Source organism: Ovis aries, chromosome 2 (assembly GCF_016772045.2).
Source record: "Ovis aries strain OAR_USU_Benz2616 breed Rambouillet chromosome 2, ARS-UI_Ramb_v3.0, whole genome shotgun sequence".
In the NCBI taxonomy this organism is placed as follows: Eukaryota; Metazoa; Chordata; class Mammalia; order Artiodactyla; family Bovidae; genus Ovis; species Ovis aries.
Genome location: NC_056055.1, coordinates 187,838,056 through 187,853,392, shown reverse-complemented (window position 1 = coordinate 187,853,392; position 15,337 = coordinate 187,838,056). Strand labels below are relative to the sequence as shown.

Here is a 15,337-nt window from a genome sequence, read left to right as displayed (position 1 = left end):
CAAAACAGTATGGTATTGGTGCACACACACAAACACACACACACACACACACACACACACACAAATAGTTATTAATAGATCAGTGAAACAGAGTGGAGAGTCCAGAAATATGCCCACACACATATGGTCAATTAATCAGTGACAAAAGAGGCAGAACTATACAAGACTGAAAAGACAGTCTTTTCAAAAAGTGGTGCTGGGAGAACTGAACAGCTAAAAAGAATGAAATTAGAATATTTTCTAACAACATAAAAAATAAACAAAATACAATCAAGAGTTAAATGTAAGATCAGATACCATAAAACTCTTAGGGGAAATCGTAGGCAGAACACTGTTTGACATAAATCACAGCAATATCTTTTTGGATCTGTCTCTTAAAACAAAAGGGAAAAAAGCAACAATAAACAAATGAGAACTAATTAAACTTTAAACCTTTGGAACAGCAAAGAAAACCATCAGTTCAGTTCAGTCGCTCAGTCATGTCCGACTCTTTGCAAGCCCGTGAATCACAGCACGCCAGGCCTCCCTGTCCATCACCAACTCCTGGAGTCCACTCAGACTCATGTCCATCGAGCCATCCAGCCACCTTATCCTCTATCATCGCCTTCTCCTCCTGCCCCCAATCCATAGACAAAAGGAAAAGACAGCTAACAGTGGGAGAAAATATTTGCAAATGATATGACCAATAAGGGTTAATATTCAATATTTAAAAGAACTCAAAAAAAAAAAACAAAAAACAAATGACCTGATTAGAAAATGGGCAGAGGGATTGAATAGAAATTTGTCCAAAGAGGATGTGCAGATGGCTAATAGGCACATGAAAAATAGAAATCAGTTACAAGGACAAAACTAAAAAATTCACAAATATTTGACAATTAAACAGCATGATCCTGGATCATGAATGAATCAAGAAGAAATCAAAAGGGAAATCAAAAACTATTGACAAGTGAAAATGAAAATACAACATACTGAAACTTATGGAATGCATCAAAAGTAGTTCTAGGAGGGTTGTACATAATGACAGTCACAAAGACTAAAAAAAAAAAAAAAAACTAACTTTGTACCTCAAGGAATTAGAAAAAGAAAACAAACTGAGCCCAAAATTATTAGAAGAAAAGAAATAACAATAATCAGAAATGAAATTTTAAAAATAAAGACTAAACAAATATAAAATCAAAGTAATAGTCACTCAATCATGTTCAACTCTTTGCAGCCCCATGGACTGTAGCCCACGAGGCTTCTCCGACCATGGAATCCTCCAGGCAAGAACAGTAGAGTGCATAGTTATTCCCTTCTCCAGGGGACCTTCCCTATTCAGGTATCAAATTGGAGTTTCCTACATTGCAAGCAGTTTCTTTACCATCTGAGCCCAAACTAGAGATAAATATTAGCTAGAATTATCAAAGAGAGAGAATTTAAATAAAATTAGAAATTAAATAGGTGATATTACAACTGATAATAAAGGAATAAAGAGGATCATAAGACTACTACGGGCAACTAAATGCCCAAAAAAATAAGCAACCTACAAAAATGGATAAATTCATTGCAACCCACCAAGACTGAATCAAGAAGAAATAGAAAATATGAATAGACTAATTATTAGGAAGAAGATTGAATCAGTAATCAAAAATCCCCTACCAAAGAAAAGTCAAGGATCAGACAGCTTCACAATTGAGTTCTACTAACCATTTAAAGAATTGATACCAATCCTTCTCAAAGTTCTCAAAAAATTAAAGAGGAAGAAGCAATTCCAAACTCCCTTTACAAAGTCAACAGGAACAAAGCCAGACAAGGACACTACAAGAAGAGAAAATTACAAGTCAATACCATGATGAACATAAATGAAAAAAATACTCAACAAAATATTAGCAAACTAAATTCAATTATACAGCCAAAGGACTGTATGCCATAATCAAGCGATATTTATTCCAGGGATGTCAATATGGGTTTGACATGTAAATCAATCTATGTGATACACCAAATTAACAAAATGAAGGATAAAGATCATATGATCATTTCAACAGATGCAATAAAGAAAAGCTTTTGACAAATTCAGCATCCACTTGTGGTAAAAATTTTCAACAAACTGCATATAGAGCAAAACTGCTGCTGCTGCTGCTAAGTCGCTTCAGTTTTGTCCGACTCTGTGCGACCCCATAGACAGCAGCCCACCAGGCTCCCCCATCCCTGGGATTCTCCAGGGAAGAACACTGGAGTGGGTTGCCATTTCTTTCTCCAATGCACAAAAGTGAAAAGTGAAAGTGAAGTCACTCACTCGTGCTGGACTCTACTTCAATATAATAAAGCATATATGACAAGTTCACAGCTGACATCAATTTTAAAAGTGGAAAGCTGAAATTATTTCCTCTAAGACCAGGAATAAAACAAAGGTACCAACTCACTATTCAACATAGTGCTGGAAGTCCTTGCCAAAGCAATTTAGGCAGGAGAAAGAAATCCAAAAATATCCAAAATTTAAAAGAAGAAAAGCTAGCTCTGTTTCTAGGTGACATAATATTACATATAGACAACCTGAAAGACTTCATCAAAAACTATTAGAACTAATAAATGAATTTGGTAGAGTCGCAAGATACAAAATCAGTATACCAAAATCAGTTTAGTTTCTGTACACTAAAAATGAACTAGCAGAGAGAGAAAACAATCCCACTTACAACTGCATCAAAAACTAGTACCTAGATATAAATTTGACAAGAGGTAAAGATCTATACACTGAAAACTGAGATATTGATGAAAGAAATTGAAGATGATACATATGAATGGAAAGATATTCCATGTCCATGGATTGACAGAATTAACATTGTTAAAATGTTCTTAAGACCCAAAGCAATCTACAGATTTGGTTCCACTTCCAATAGTATCCAACAGTAACAAAACTCCAACAGCATTTTTCAAAGAACTGGCATGAACTATTCTGAAATTGTATGAAACCACAAAAGACCCTAAATAGTCAAAGCAATCTTGAGAAAGAAGAATAAATCTGGAGTCATAGTACTTCTTAATTTCAAATTACTTTGCAAGCTAGAGTACTCAAAATAGGATGAAATTGACATAAAAACAGACACGGAAGTCCATGCCACACAATAGTGAGCCAAGAATTAAACCTATGCATATATAGTTAATTAACATGGGACAAAGCAGTCAAGATGATACAGTGGAGAAAGGATAGTCAATAAATGGTGTTGGAAAACTGGACATCTCATGCAAAAGAGTGAATTCAGATCATTATTTTACACCATCATAAGTGTCAAGTCAAAATGAATTAAAGACTTGAATGTAAGACTTGAAGTCATACAACTCCTGAAAGAAAACATAGAGGGTAAGCCCCTTCACATCAATGTTGGCAATAATTATTTTGGAATTGACAACAAAAGCAAAAGCAACAAAAATAAAAATAAATTAGTGGGGCTGCATCAAATTTTAAATTTCTGCACAGCAGAGGAAGCCATCAACAAAATAAAAAGGTAACCCACTAAATTGGAAAAAAATATTTGCAAAAAATATATCTGATGAGGGGTTAATATCCAAACTATTTTTAAAAAACTCATGCAACTCAATATCAAACAATCCAATTAAAAACAGGCAGAGGAACTGAATAGATATACTTTTTTTTCCAAAGAAGATATTCAAATTGCCTCAGTTCAGTTCAGTTCAGTTGCTCGGTCATGTCCAATGCTTTGCGACTCCATGAATCACAGCACACCAGGCCTCCCCATCCCTCACCACCTCCCAGAGTTTACCTAAACGCATGTGCATCAAGTCAGTGATGCCATCCAGCCATCTCATCCTCTGTCATCCCCTTCTCCTCCTGCTCCCAATCCCTCCCAGCATCAGGGTCTTTTCCAATGAGTCAACTCTTCGCATGAGATGGCCAAAGTATTAGAGTTTCAGCTTCAGCATCAGTCCTTCCAATGAACACCCAGGACTGATCTCCTTTAGGATGGACTGGTTGGATCTCCTTACAGTCCAAGGGACTCTCAAGAGTCTTCTCCAACACCACAGTTCAAAAGCATCAATTTTTTGGCGCTCAGCTTTCTCCACAGTCCAACTCTCACGTCCATACATTACCACTGGCAAAACCATAGCCTTGACTAGACAGACCTTTGTTGGCTAAGTAATGTCTCTGCTTTTTAATATGCTGTCTAGGTTTGTCATAACTTTCCTTCCAAGGAGTAAGAGTCTTTTAATTTCATGGCTGCAATCACCATCTGCAGTGATTTTGGAGCCCAGAAAAATAAAGTCTGACACTGTTTCCACCGTTTCCCCATTTATTTCCCATGAAGTGATGGGACCAGATGCCATGATCTTAGTTTTCTGAATGTTGAGCTTTAAGCAGACTTTTTCACTCTCTTCTTTCACTTTCATCACGAGGCTTTTTAGTTCCTCTTCACTTTCTGCCATAAGGGTGGTGTCATCTGCATATCTGAGGTTATTGATATTTCTCCCAGCTTGTGCTTCTTCCAGCCCAGCATTTCTCATGATATACTCTTCATATAAGTTAAATAAGCAGGGTGACAAATTGCCTACAAGTACGTAAAAAGGTATTCAGCATCACTAATCATTAGGGAAGTCAAACCATAGTAAGCTATCATCTCACACATTTTAGAATGTATATCATAAAAAAGACAAGAGATAACAAATGTTAACAGGCATGTGGGAAAAAAGGGAACCCTGGTGCACTATTGATGGGAATGTAAAATGGTACAATCACTATGGGAAACAGTATGGAGTTTCCTTTAAAAAATAAAAAAGAATTATCATTTTATTTTTATCCAGCAATCCCACTTCTGGATAGATATACCCAAAGAAAATGAAAACAGAATCTCAAAAAGTTAGTTGCACTTCATGTTCTTTGAAGCATTATCCACAATTCACAGTAGCCAAGACATGGACATAACTGAAATGTTCGTTGACGGTTGAACAGATAAAGAAGATGTGGTGTATTTATATATGCACACAGTCAATGGAATATTATTCAGCCATGAGAATGAAGGAAAACCTGCCATTTGTGACAACAAAGATGGAACTTGAAGGTATTTTGCTAAGAGAAATGTCAGACAGAAAAAGTCAAACACTTCATGCTATCTCATAAAAAGTCAAAATTGTGGAAAGAGAGAATAGAATAGTGGTTTCCAGGGGAAGAGGTGTAAGGAAAAATAGGAAAAGTATGACTAAAGAGTACAAACTTTCAGCTATAAGGTGAATAAGGTAAAAAATCTAATGTAAAATATGGTGAGCATAGTTGATAACATAACATTGTATAAATGAAATTTACTAAGAGAGAAGAACTGAAATGTTCTTCTAAGAGAAAATATGAAGTGATGGATGTATTAATTAGATTAGGGAATCCTTTCACAATGTGTTTGTTGAGCAAACCACCATAAAGTATAATTTAAATATCCTACAATTTTATTTGTCAGTTTTTGTCAGCAAAATTGAAATTACAAATAATTAAAATAGTGTTTGCATACAACTAAGATTTGTGATAATTTGTTACCCAGAAATAGTAGAACAGACTTTGGTACAGAAAGGGGTTGCTGTTATAACTTAAGCCTAAACCATGTAGTGTGGTTTTAGGATTTGGTGTTAAGAGCTGAACTGGTCTTGAGGAGACTGGGTGGAAACACACAACTCAAGATATTGTTGGTGGAGCCTAATGGGAATGTGGTATTGAAAGCTGATGGTATCTTAACCCAGCGTCACCAAGTTGAAGCTGAAACTCCAATACTTGGCCACCTGATGTGAAGAACTGACTCATTGGAAAAGACCCTGGTGCTGGAAAAGTTTGAAGGCAGGAGGAGAAGGGGAGGACAGAGGATGAGATTGCTGGATGGCATCACCAACTTGATGGACATGAGTTTGAGCAAACTTTGGGAGTTGATAATGGACAAGGAAGCCTGGCGTGCTGCAGTCCATGGGGTTGCAAAAAGTCGGACATGACTGAGCGACTGAACTGAACTGAGCAAATTTGAAGAGGCTCCTGGATTCTGGTTGACAGTATCTGCTGAGCTCCCAGACAGCAGCCAGCATCAACTCTTAAAACACGTGTGAGAGGCATTGTGGAATGCTCATGAATGCTGCCTGATGTAGTTGATAACATAGGACAGCTTCCCACTTTTTTAGTAACCAGCTTTTCTTCTATTTAGATGTATTATTTGGAGTTTTCATGCCAGAGAGCCAACACCTGAAAAAAATAATTTCCTATTGTGTGTATATTTCATTTTTCTTGTCCTAGTGACTAGAATAACTAAAGCACTATTAAGTAAGAGTGTTTATAGCAACTGTTCTTGTCTTGTCCCTACCCAAATAGTAACACGAAGAATCTTTATGAATAGTAATAGTAGGTATCATTATTATTATTGTGTGCTATATGCATAATAATGGTATATCATATTGTTTAAGAGCAAAGATTAAGAGTCCAGCTGTCTACTTTTTACTACCTGTAACTGTTTGACCTTAGGCAAGATGGCTTGCCAGTCTTCAGTTTGCTCACCTATGAAATGGGTAACAATATCTGCTGAGCTCATTAAGTTGTTATAGGGGATTAAATGGATGAGTTAAGTTAGATTTACTTAGTGTAATACCCAAACCTTGGTAAATGCTACATAGGTAGGTGTCTGTTACTCTTATCTTTTATCAAGTGAATATTATGTCCAGACTCTGTGCTAAGAGCTTTAATATGTTGCCACACATAATGCTTACAACTTCTCTATGAAGTGTGCACTATTCTCCTAAAATTCCAGAGGGGGAATCTTCAGCTCCACAGGGTTAAGCGACATCCCTAGGTGCTCAAGTGTAAATGGCAGAGCAAGATTCTGAACTCCAGGATACCTGACTCTCTAGCTCATGTTTTCCTCCTGTGATGTGAGTGGTACACTTCCTGTTCCATGTCAAGAACTTTGAAAAATAAAGAGCAATATCAAACACAGCTCCAGCAGCCAAGGGTCTTAAAATCCCAGGAGTCGATCAGGGCTGCCAGCAAATGCTCAGTTTGCTGGATCACTGGAGATGAGGCGAGACGAGCAGCAGCAAGGCATCTGACTCAGTTCAAAGTGCTGAATTTTGAACATTAAGGGAAGAAGCGGCTTGGGATTTCCCTGAAGAGGAAGTGAGCTGACAGGTGCAGAGATTTCATCAGACAAAGGGCGCAGGTTATCTCCCTGTAGAGATCTGATACTTGACCTTGGTTTGCTTTTATCCCAAAGTCGTAATGAGAGGCTGCAATGGGGACAGCCAAAGAAGTGTCTGGCATGGAAAGTTAGTTCCACTGAATAAATTGCAGAGATTAAGGAGTGACCATGTTTGGAGATCTCTCAAGTAACTTTTCCATTTAATGCCACTTCATTTCAAACAGGCTCTCTCTTTAACGTTGACCTTCTTTATGACATTCAGTCCCACACTTTCAACTGTTTCATTGATGGCCCCATAAGTAAGAACAATAATATCTTTTGAAACTGAAATCCAAGTAAAATGGAGTTATTATCCAAGTTTACCTTCCTATCTAGACCTAATTATCATTGATATTGTCATTCACCTGATATATGCTTAATACTTTAAAATCATTCGTGATCCTCTCCTTCAAGATAATCACTGGGTTCTACCAAATTTTCCTCATTTCATCTTACTTTTTTTAAAAATGACAGTCATCTCTCTAGTTCATATCCACATAAGTGCATGCCCAAAATTATTACCATTTTTTAATTGTTGTTATTATTTCTTAATGGTAATTTTTTAACTTTATTTTTTATTTTTTTAATACCAAAACCATTTTGTATTGGGGAGTAACCAATTAACAATGTTGTGATAGTTTCAGGTGAACAGCCATACAGTTGCATGTATCCATTCTCTCCTAAACCCCTCTTCCATCCAATGGCGCATGACATTGAGCAGAGTTCCAAGTGCTATGTAATAGTTTTTTGCTGGTTATCCACTTTAAACATAGCAGTGTGTATATGACCTTACCAAAGTCCTTAACTATCCTTTCCCCCTGGCAGCCAGAAGTTCATTTTCTAAGTCTGTGAGTCTCTTTCTGTTTTGTAAGTAAATTCATTTCTATCATTTCTTTTTATATTCCATATATAAAGGTTGTCATATGATATTTATGTTTCTCTGTCTGATTTACTTCACCCAGTATGGCACTCTCTAGGTCTATCCATGTTGCTGCAAATTGCCTTATTTCATTCTTTTTCATTGCTGAGTAATATTCCATTGTATACATATACATATACTACATCTTCTTTATCCATTCCTAAACAAAGTGGAGAATGAAAAAGTTGGCTTAAAGCTCAACATTCAGAAAATGAAGATCATGGCACCCGGTCCCATCACTTCATGGGAAATAGATGGGGAAACAGTGGAAACAGTGTCAGACTTTACTTTGGGGGGCTCCAAAATCACTGCAGATGGTGATTGCAGCCATGAAATTAAAAAAACACTTACTCCTTGGAAGGAAAGTTATGACCAACCTAGATAGCATATTCAAAAGCAGAGACATTACTTTGCTGACTAAGGTCCGTCTAGTCAAGGCTATTGTTTTTCCAGTGGTAATGTATGGATGTGAGAGTTGGACTGTGAAGAAAGCTGAGCACCGAAGAATTGATGCTTTTGAACTGTGGTGTTGGAGAAGACTCTTGAGAGTCCCTTGGACTGCAAGGAGATCCAACCAGTCCATTCTAAAGGAAATCAGTCCTGGTTGTTCTTTGGAAGGAATGATACTAAAGGTGAAACTCCAGTACTTCGGCCACCTCATGCGAAGAGTTGACTCATTGGAAAAGACTCTGATGCTGGGAGGTATTGGGGGCAGGAGGAGAAGGGGATGACAGAGAATGAGATGGCTGGATGGTATCACTGATTTGATGGACGAGATTCTGAGTGAACTCCGGGAGTTGGTGATGGACAGGGAGGCCTGGCATGCTGCGATTCATGGGGTTGCAAAGAGTCAGACATGACTGAGCGACTGAACTGAACTGAATTGAAACAACTTGGAATGGATTTCAGGAAAATTGTGCCTTAAGAAGATTTTCTTTAAGTGACTAAAACAAAGTTTAAAAAGCAAATAACAATAAAAGAATGAGTACCTGGATAAAACATTCATTTTAAAATAATGCAGCTTTTAAGTACATATTATTGACTGGCCATAGTCCATGCAGAGTTACAAGTCCACAGTTCAACAACAACATGTTGACAGTTCCTAAAGAAAACTATTTTAGGCCTTGCAGATGCTGCCACCCCAGAGTCTCTTGAGCTGTCCAGCCATGGTCAACCTCATCTTCTTTGACATCGGTGTCGACAGCGAGCCCTTGGGCCATGTCTCTTTTGAGCTGTTTGCAGACAAAGTTCCAAAGACAGCAGAAAACTTTCATGCTCAGGGCACTGGGGAGAAAGGATTTGGTTATAAAGTTTCCTGCTTTCACAGAATAATTCCGGGATTTATGTGCCAGGGTGGTGACTTCACATGCCATTATGGTACTGGTGGCAAGTCCATCTATGGCAAGAGATTTTTTGATGAGAATTTCATCCTGAAAGCATACAGGTCCTGGCACCTTGTCCATGGTAAATGCTGGCCCCAACACAAACGGTTCCATTTTTCATCTGCACTGCCAAGACTGAGTGGTTGGATGGCAAGTGTGTGGTCTTTGGCAAGGCGAAAGAGGGCATGAATATTGTGGAAGCCATGGAGTGCTTTGGATCCAGGAATGGCAAGACCAGCAAGATCACCATTGCTGACTGTGGAAAAATCTAATAAATTTGACCTGTGTTTTACCTAGCCACCAGACCATTCCTTCTGTAGTCCAGGAGAGCACCCTTTACCCTTATCTGCTTGAAATATCCTATAATCTTTGTGCTTTTGCTACAGTTCTTCAGGTTCCATATTTTCCTTATTCCCCTCCAAGTTTAGCTGGATTGCAAAGTTAAATTTATGATTATGAAATAAAAACAAAACAACAACAATAACAACAAAAAAGAAAACTACTTTTTTTAAAAAAAGGCATAACCCAGATGTTCCCTCATTTGACTTACTCCAAATTCAGATATGCAGAAGGGCTAAGGTATATCCAGAGTATTTTTTAATGAAACTCCCTCCTTTCACTCCAAATCATACCTACCTAGAATGCAAAAATAAGTCATTTGATATACTCTTTAGTATTTCATGTTTTACTGTATATTTTAGTAAAAAAAAAAGGGGGGGCAGGGTGAAATAGTAGCATCATCAGATATATCATGTGGCTGCTGTGACCCCATCATATACTGTGTTCAGAAAGACCTTCACCTCAGCCGATTCATGAGAGAAAACATCAGACATACCCAAGCTGGAAGAAATTCCACAGGATACTTGGCTAGCACACAGTAATATTGCCAAAGTCACAAAAAGCAAGTAATAACTCAGAAACTGCTACAAACAGAAGAAACTCAGGAGATATACACTTAAACACATCATGGTACCTGATCTTCATCCTGGCATAGCAAGAGGACATTGATAGAAAAACTGATGAAATCCAAATAAAGTCTAAAATTTATGGAGCAGTGAGGAACCAATGTTGATTACTTAGTTTTTGACAAGTGTAACATATAATCAAAGATGACAGGGAAAGCTAGCAGTCAGACATAAACAATAGCATTTATTCTACATTCATGTGGGTGTCTCTGCCATATCTAGATATTTTATCTGCCAATGTCTGAAATTAAAAATTATTGAGCTATAAATTAGCATAAGATATCTTTTCCTAAAGCAGCTAACCCTGAAGATGAGATTACATCCACAGATGCTAAGGTAAAATGAGTTCTCAGTACAGACATTATCTAATTAACAGCCAACACTGACATCTACTTAACACTCCTATGCGTTATCTCCATCATTAAAGGCCACTCCTCATTTACACAAATGTTCACATTCAGTTCCGATATTTATCTTGTCAAGCTATGAAAAATTGCTGAAATGTTATTTTGCATATCTTTGGGCATTTGAGCCTAAGAGAAAATATTCAAGCCCCTAGAACAGTCTATTTGCCAGACACCACTTTACCAGAGGGAAAGTGGAGTTAGCCAAATTCTGTTTCTCTCAACATTTTTTAAGCAAATAATTTCTTCTGAATCTTCCGATACTCCAATGTGCCACTTTTCAAGCTGCTAAAAAGCTAAAACACCTAAACAAGAGAAAGTTAGTTATTGGGAGAAAAAAAATGTTGCTTTCAAGATCAGAAGCCAGTAAACCACTTTCACATCAGAAGTTCAATTTAATCTGAAAGGAAAACAAATCCATCAATGTCCATTCAATGAGCTCACAGACCTAAGGGACACTCTGTTTCCTCCTAGTTGGATCTGTGTATTAGATGTTATTTGAGTTTTTCTGTCCCTGAAACACTTACTTTAAGATGTACCATGTAGCTGGATTTTGTGTTCTTTTTTTTAGTCTGCATATGACTACTTTTTTTTCAAATGCTCCTTAGAATTTTAACTGCAGGAAACATGTATTTAAAATGGGGCAGTGGTTGCTTGTTTAATTCAGCAGCATTTAGTAACATTGGGGAATTAGGCCATCTCAAGTGGGCTCTAACAAGATTATCTGCTTCTGATTCAGTGGCCTTTCCCTTTCACCATGGGCCACTGGCACCTTGGCCATGAGGGTATCCCTGATCAATGCCCAGCCATCTTTAGGGGAAAATAGTCTGGGGAACACATTTCAGTGAAAAGTAATTTTAGTGATGCTTCACAGAAAGACAAATCTTAACAGTTAAACTTGAATGTAACTATTTCCATTAAAGATATAAGACTACTTACGAACATAGCTTGGAAACTTCCATTTGATGAAGGAATCCAGGCAAATCCTCAGAGGAGCACTAAATGCTTAACTGTCCCTTATTCCAAAGAAGGAAGCAACTTCCACATGTCAAACACCAGCTCTTCCTAGGAACCACACATTAATGGCACTTTTAGCTCCATTTTACAGATGAATAAACAGGTTCACAGAGTTTTAGTAACTTCACCAAGGTCGCACAGATAGTAGAAAAAGGAGCCAGGATTTGAACTCAGGCATGCCATGCACTCCATATGCCAGCAAATTTGGAAAACTCAGCAGTGGCCACAGACTGAAAAGGTCACTTTTCACTGCAATCCCAAAGAAGGGCAATGCCAAAGAATGTTCGAACTACTACACAATTGCACTCATCTCATACGCTAGCAAAGTAATGCCCAAAATTCTCCAATCCAGGCTTCAATGGTATGTGAACCAAGAACTTTCAGATATTCAAGCTGGATTTAGAAAAGTCAGAGGAACCAGGGATCAAATTGTCAACATCCACTGGATCATCAAAAAAGCAAGAGAATTCCAGAAAAACATCAACATATGCTCTATTGACTATGCCAAAGCTTTTGTGTGGATCACAACAAACTGTGAAAGATTCTTCAAGAGATGGGAATACCAGACCACCTTACCTGCTTCTTGAGAAATTTGTATGCAGGTCAAGAGGCAACAGTTAGAACTGGACATGGAACAACAGACTGGTTCTAAATTAGGAAAGGAGTATGTCAAGGCTGTATATTGTCCCCCTGCTTATTTAACTTATATGCAGAGTACATCAAGAGAAACGCTGGGCTGGATGAAGCACAAGCTGGAATCAAGACTACCAGGAGAAATATCAATAACCTCAGATAAACAGATGATGCCACCCTTATGGCAGAAAGCAAACTGGAACTAGAGCATCCTGATGAATATGAAAGAAGAGAGTGAAAAAGTTGGCTTAAAACTCGACATTCATAAATATCGAGTCATCTGGTCAACAGATGGCAACTGGTCCCATCACTTCACGGCAAATAGATGGGGAAACAATGGAAACAGTGAGAGACTTTATCTATTTGGGCTCCAAAATCATTGCAGAAGCCATGAAATTAAAAGATGCTTGCTCCTTAGAAGAAAAGCTATAACCAACCTAGAAAGCATATTTAAAAGCAGAGACATAACTTTGCCAACAAAGGTCCATCTACTTAAAGCTATGGTTTTTCCAGTAGTCATGGATGGTTGTGAGAGCTGGACCATAAAAAAAGCTGAGTGCCAAAGAATTGATGCTTTTGAACTGTGGTGCTGGATAAGACTCTTGAGAATCTCTTGGACTCAAGGAAATCAAACCAATCAATCCTAAAGGAAATTAGTTCTGAATATTCATTGGAAGGACTGATGCTGAAGCTGAAGCTCCAATACTTTGGCCATCTCATGCAAGGAACTGACTAATTGGAAAAGACCCTGATGCTGGGAAAGATTGAAGGTGGGAGGATATGGGGATGATGGAGGATGAGATGGTTGGATGGCATCACCAACTTAATGGACATGAGTTTGAGCAAACTCCGGGAGCTGGAGATGGACAGGGAAGCCTGGCATGCTGCATTCCATGGGGTCGCAAAGTGTCGGACACGACTGAGCGACTGAACTGAACTGATGCCAGGCTCCAGGCTTCCCTGGTGGCTAAGCTAGTAAAGAATTCACCCGCAATGCAGGAGACCCAGATTCTGTCCCTGGGTTGGAAAGATCCCCTTGAAGAAGGGAATGACTATCCACTCCAGTGTTCTTGCCTGACAGGAGCCTGAGAGGCTACTGTCGATGGGGTCACAGAGTCAGACACAACTGAGTTACTAGCATACACTAATGCACACACACATGCCACATTCCAAGGCCCTGGGTTTAATTTCCTGGACATACTGAATGAACATCACTAACAGTGTCAGTCCCAATATTTATACCAGCAGCAGCACTTATACCAATATTAAGAAAAGTGAAGAAGTGTGAGCCTGATTTCTAAGTACAAGCTATCCGAGGGTATAAATGTTTTGTTTTTGTTGCTTCCTTGTTGCTTTTGTGATTATGTTCCTCTATGAAGAACATAGATGTGCCATAGAGTGGGGGCTCTGCAGTCAGGCAAGACTTCACCAGACCTTGGATCATGCCTGTGGCCAGAATAGCCTTGAGCCAGTGACCTAACCTCCCCAAATTTCACTTTTGTCATTTGCCAACTGATGATAATAACTCTGGCTATTCCTAGTGTTTAGGGCTTCTCAGTGGCAAAGTGGGCTTTGAGTGGTAAAGCATCCATTTGCCAAGGCAGGAGACATAAGAGACAGGGGTTTGATCTTTGGGTTGGGAAGATGGTATGGCAGCCCATTCCAGTATTCTTGCCTGGAGAATCCTATGGCCAGAGAATCCTGGTGGGCTACAGTCCTAAGGTGCAAAGAATTGGACACGAGTGAAGCAACTTAGCATGCATGCATGCATGCATAGTGTTTGCAGGAGTTAACTGAAATAATGCCCTAAGTACTCCTTGAATACTGATTGCCAAAAGTTTAGGAGGTGCTCTTGAATGTCACCTCAATTTTGCACGCTAAACTATGTCCCTTCTACCTATATAATAGGTTAAGACTGAAAGCTTAGACAGACTCTTAGAGTCCAGAAACCCCAAAAAATCAGTTACCATGGTTGACAAAGTCTTCTTAAGAAGCCCCAGCAAACCCACTTGATTCTCAATAGAGGATCTCATATTAACTCTGTGTCTCCTTTCCTTTCAGGAATTAGTAGGAGCTGAAAAACACAAATGCAAAATTAAGACAAACTAATGCACTGTGACTCAAGTTTATGTAGAATGTCAATGAGGGAGCCAGAGTGGGAGGAGACATCCTTCTGCTTTGCAAGACAGCTGTGGCTCACCTTTTCCTCTATCAAAAGCCAGACCCTGTGGCTTTCCTGCAAGATTAATAGAACCTCAGTGAATCTCTGATGGAGCTGACTTTTAGAATCCTTCAGCAGGCACTGTGCCTCAGATGCATGGTGCTCATTTCCTTCCCTGCGGACATGTTTACTTCAGTAGACAGCCAAGTGGGTGGAGGGCCTGGCTAAGAGTATCTGGGGCCCCACCTCCTCAACTCTCCTCCCATGAGTTTTCACAGAGATCCAGAACATTTGTCAAAACAGCTCCTTAGGTTTTGGCCAGTAGATTGTAGCAAATCTTGTGAATAAGGTAAGAATCCATATTGTTGTGAGTAATCTTCAAGTGGCCCCAAGTGGTCCTCACACCCTGGAATTTACATCCTCATCTTCTCCCCTTCCTTTGATTGTGCACTAGGCTTGCTGACTTGCTGTTAATTAATAAAATACAGCACAAGTTATAGGATCTCAATCTAGGTCCAGGTTACAAAAACGCTATGGCTTAGGCTAGGGACACCCTCTGTTTCTCTTGCTGGCTCTGATAGAAGCCAGCTGCCATGTGTGAGCTTTCCTTAGAGAGGCTCACATGGCAAGGAATGGACAGGGGTCTCTGACCAACGGTCATCAGAGAAC

General features: G+C 38.9%; 1 pseudogene; it reads left to right on the top strand.

Annotated features, from left to right (window-relative positions):
• The first annotated feature begins 9,272 nt into the window (after positions 1 to 9,272).
• Positions 9,273 to 9,760, top strand: LOC101116284 (peptidyl-prolyl cis-trans isomerase A-like; annotated as a pseudogene).
• Positions 9,761 to 15,337: the final 5,577 nt, after the last annotated feature.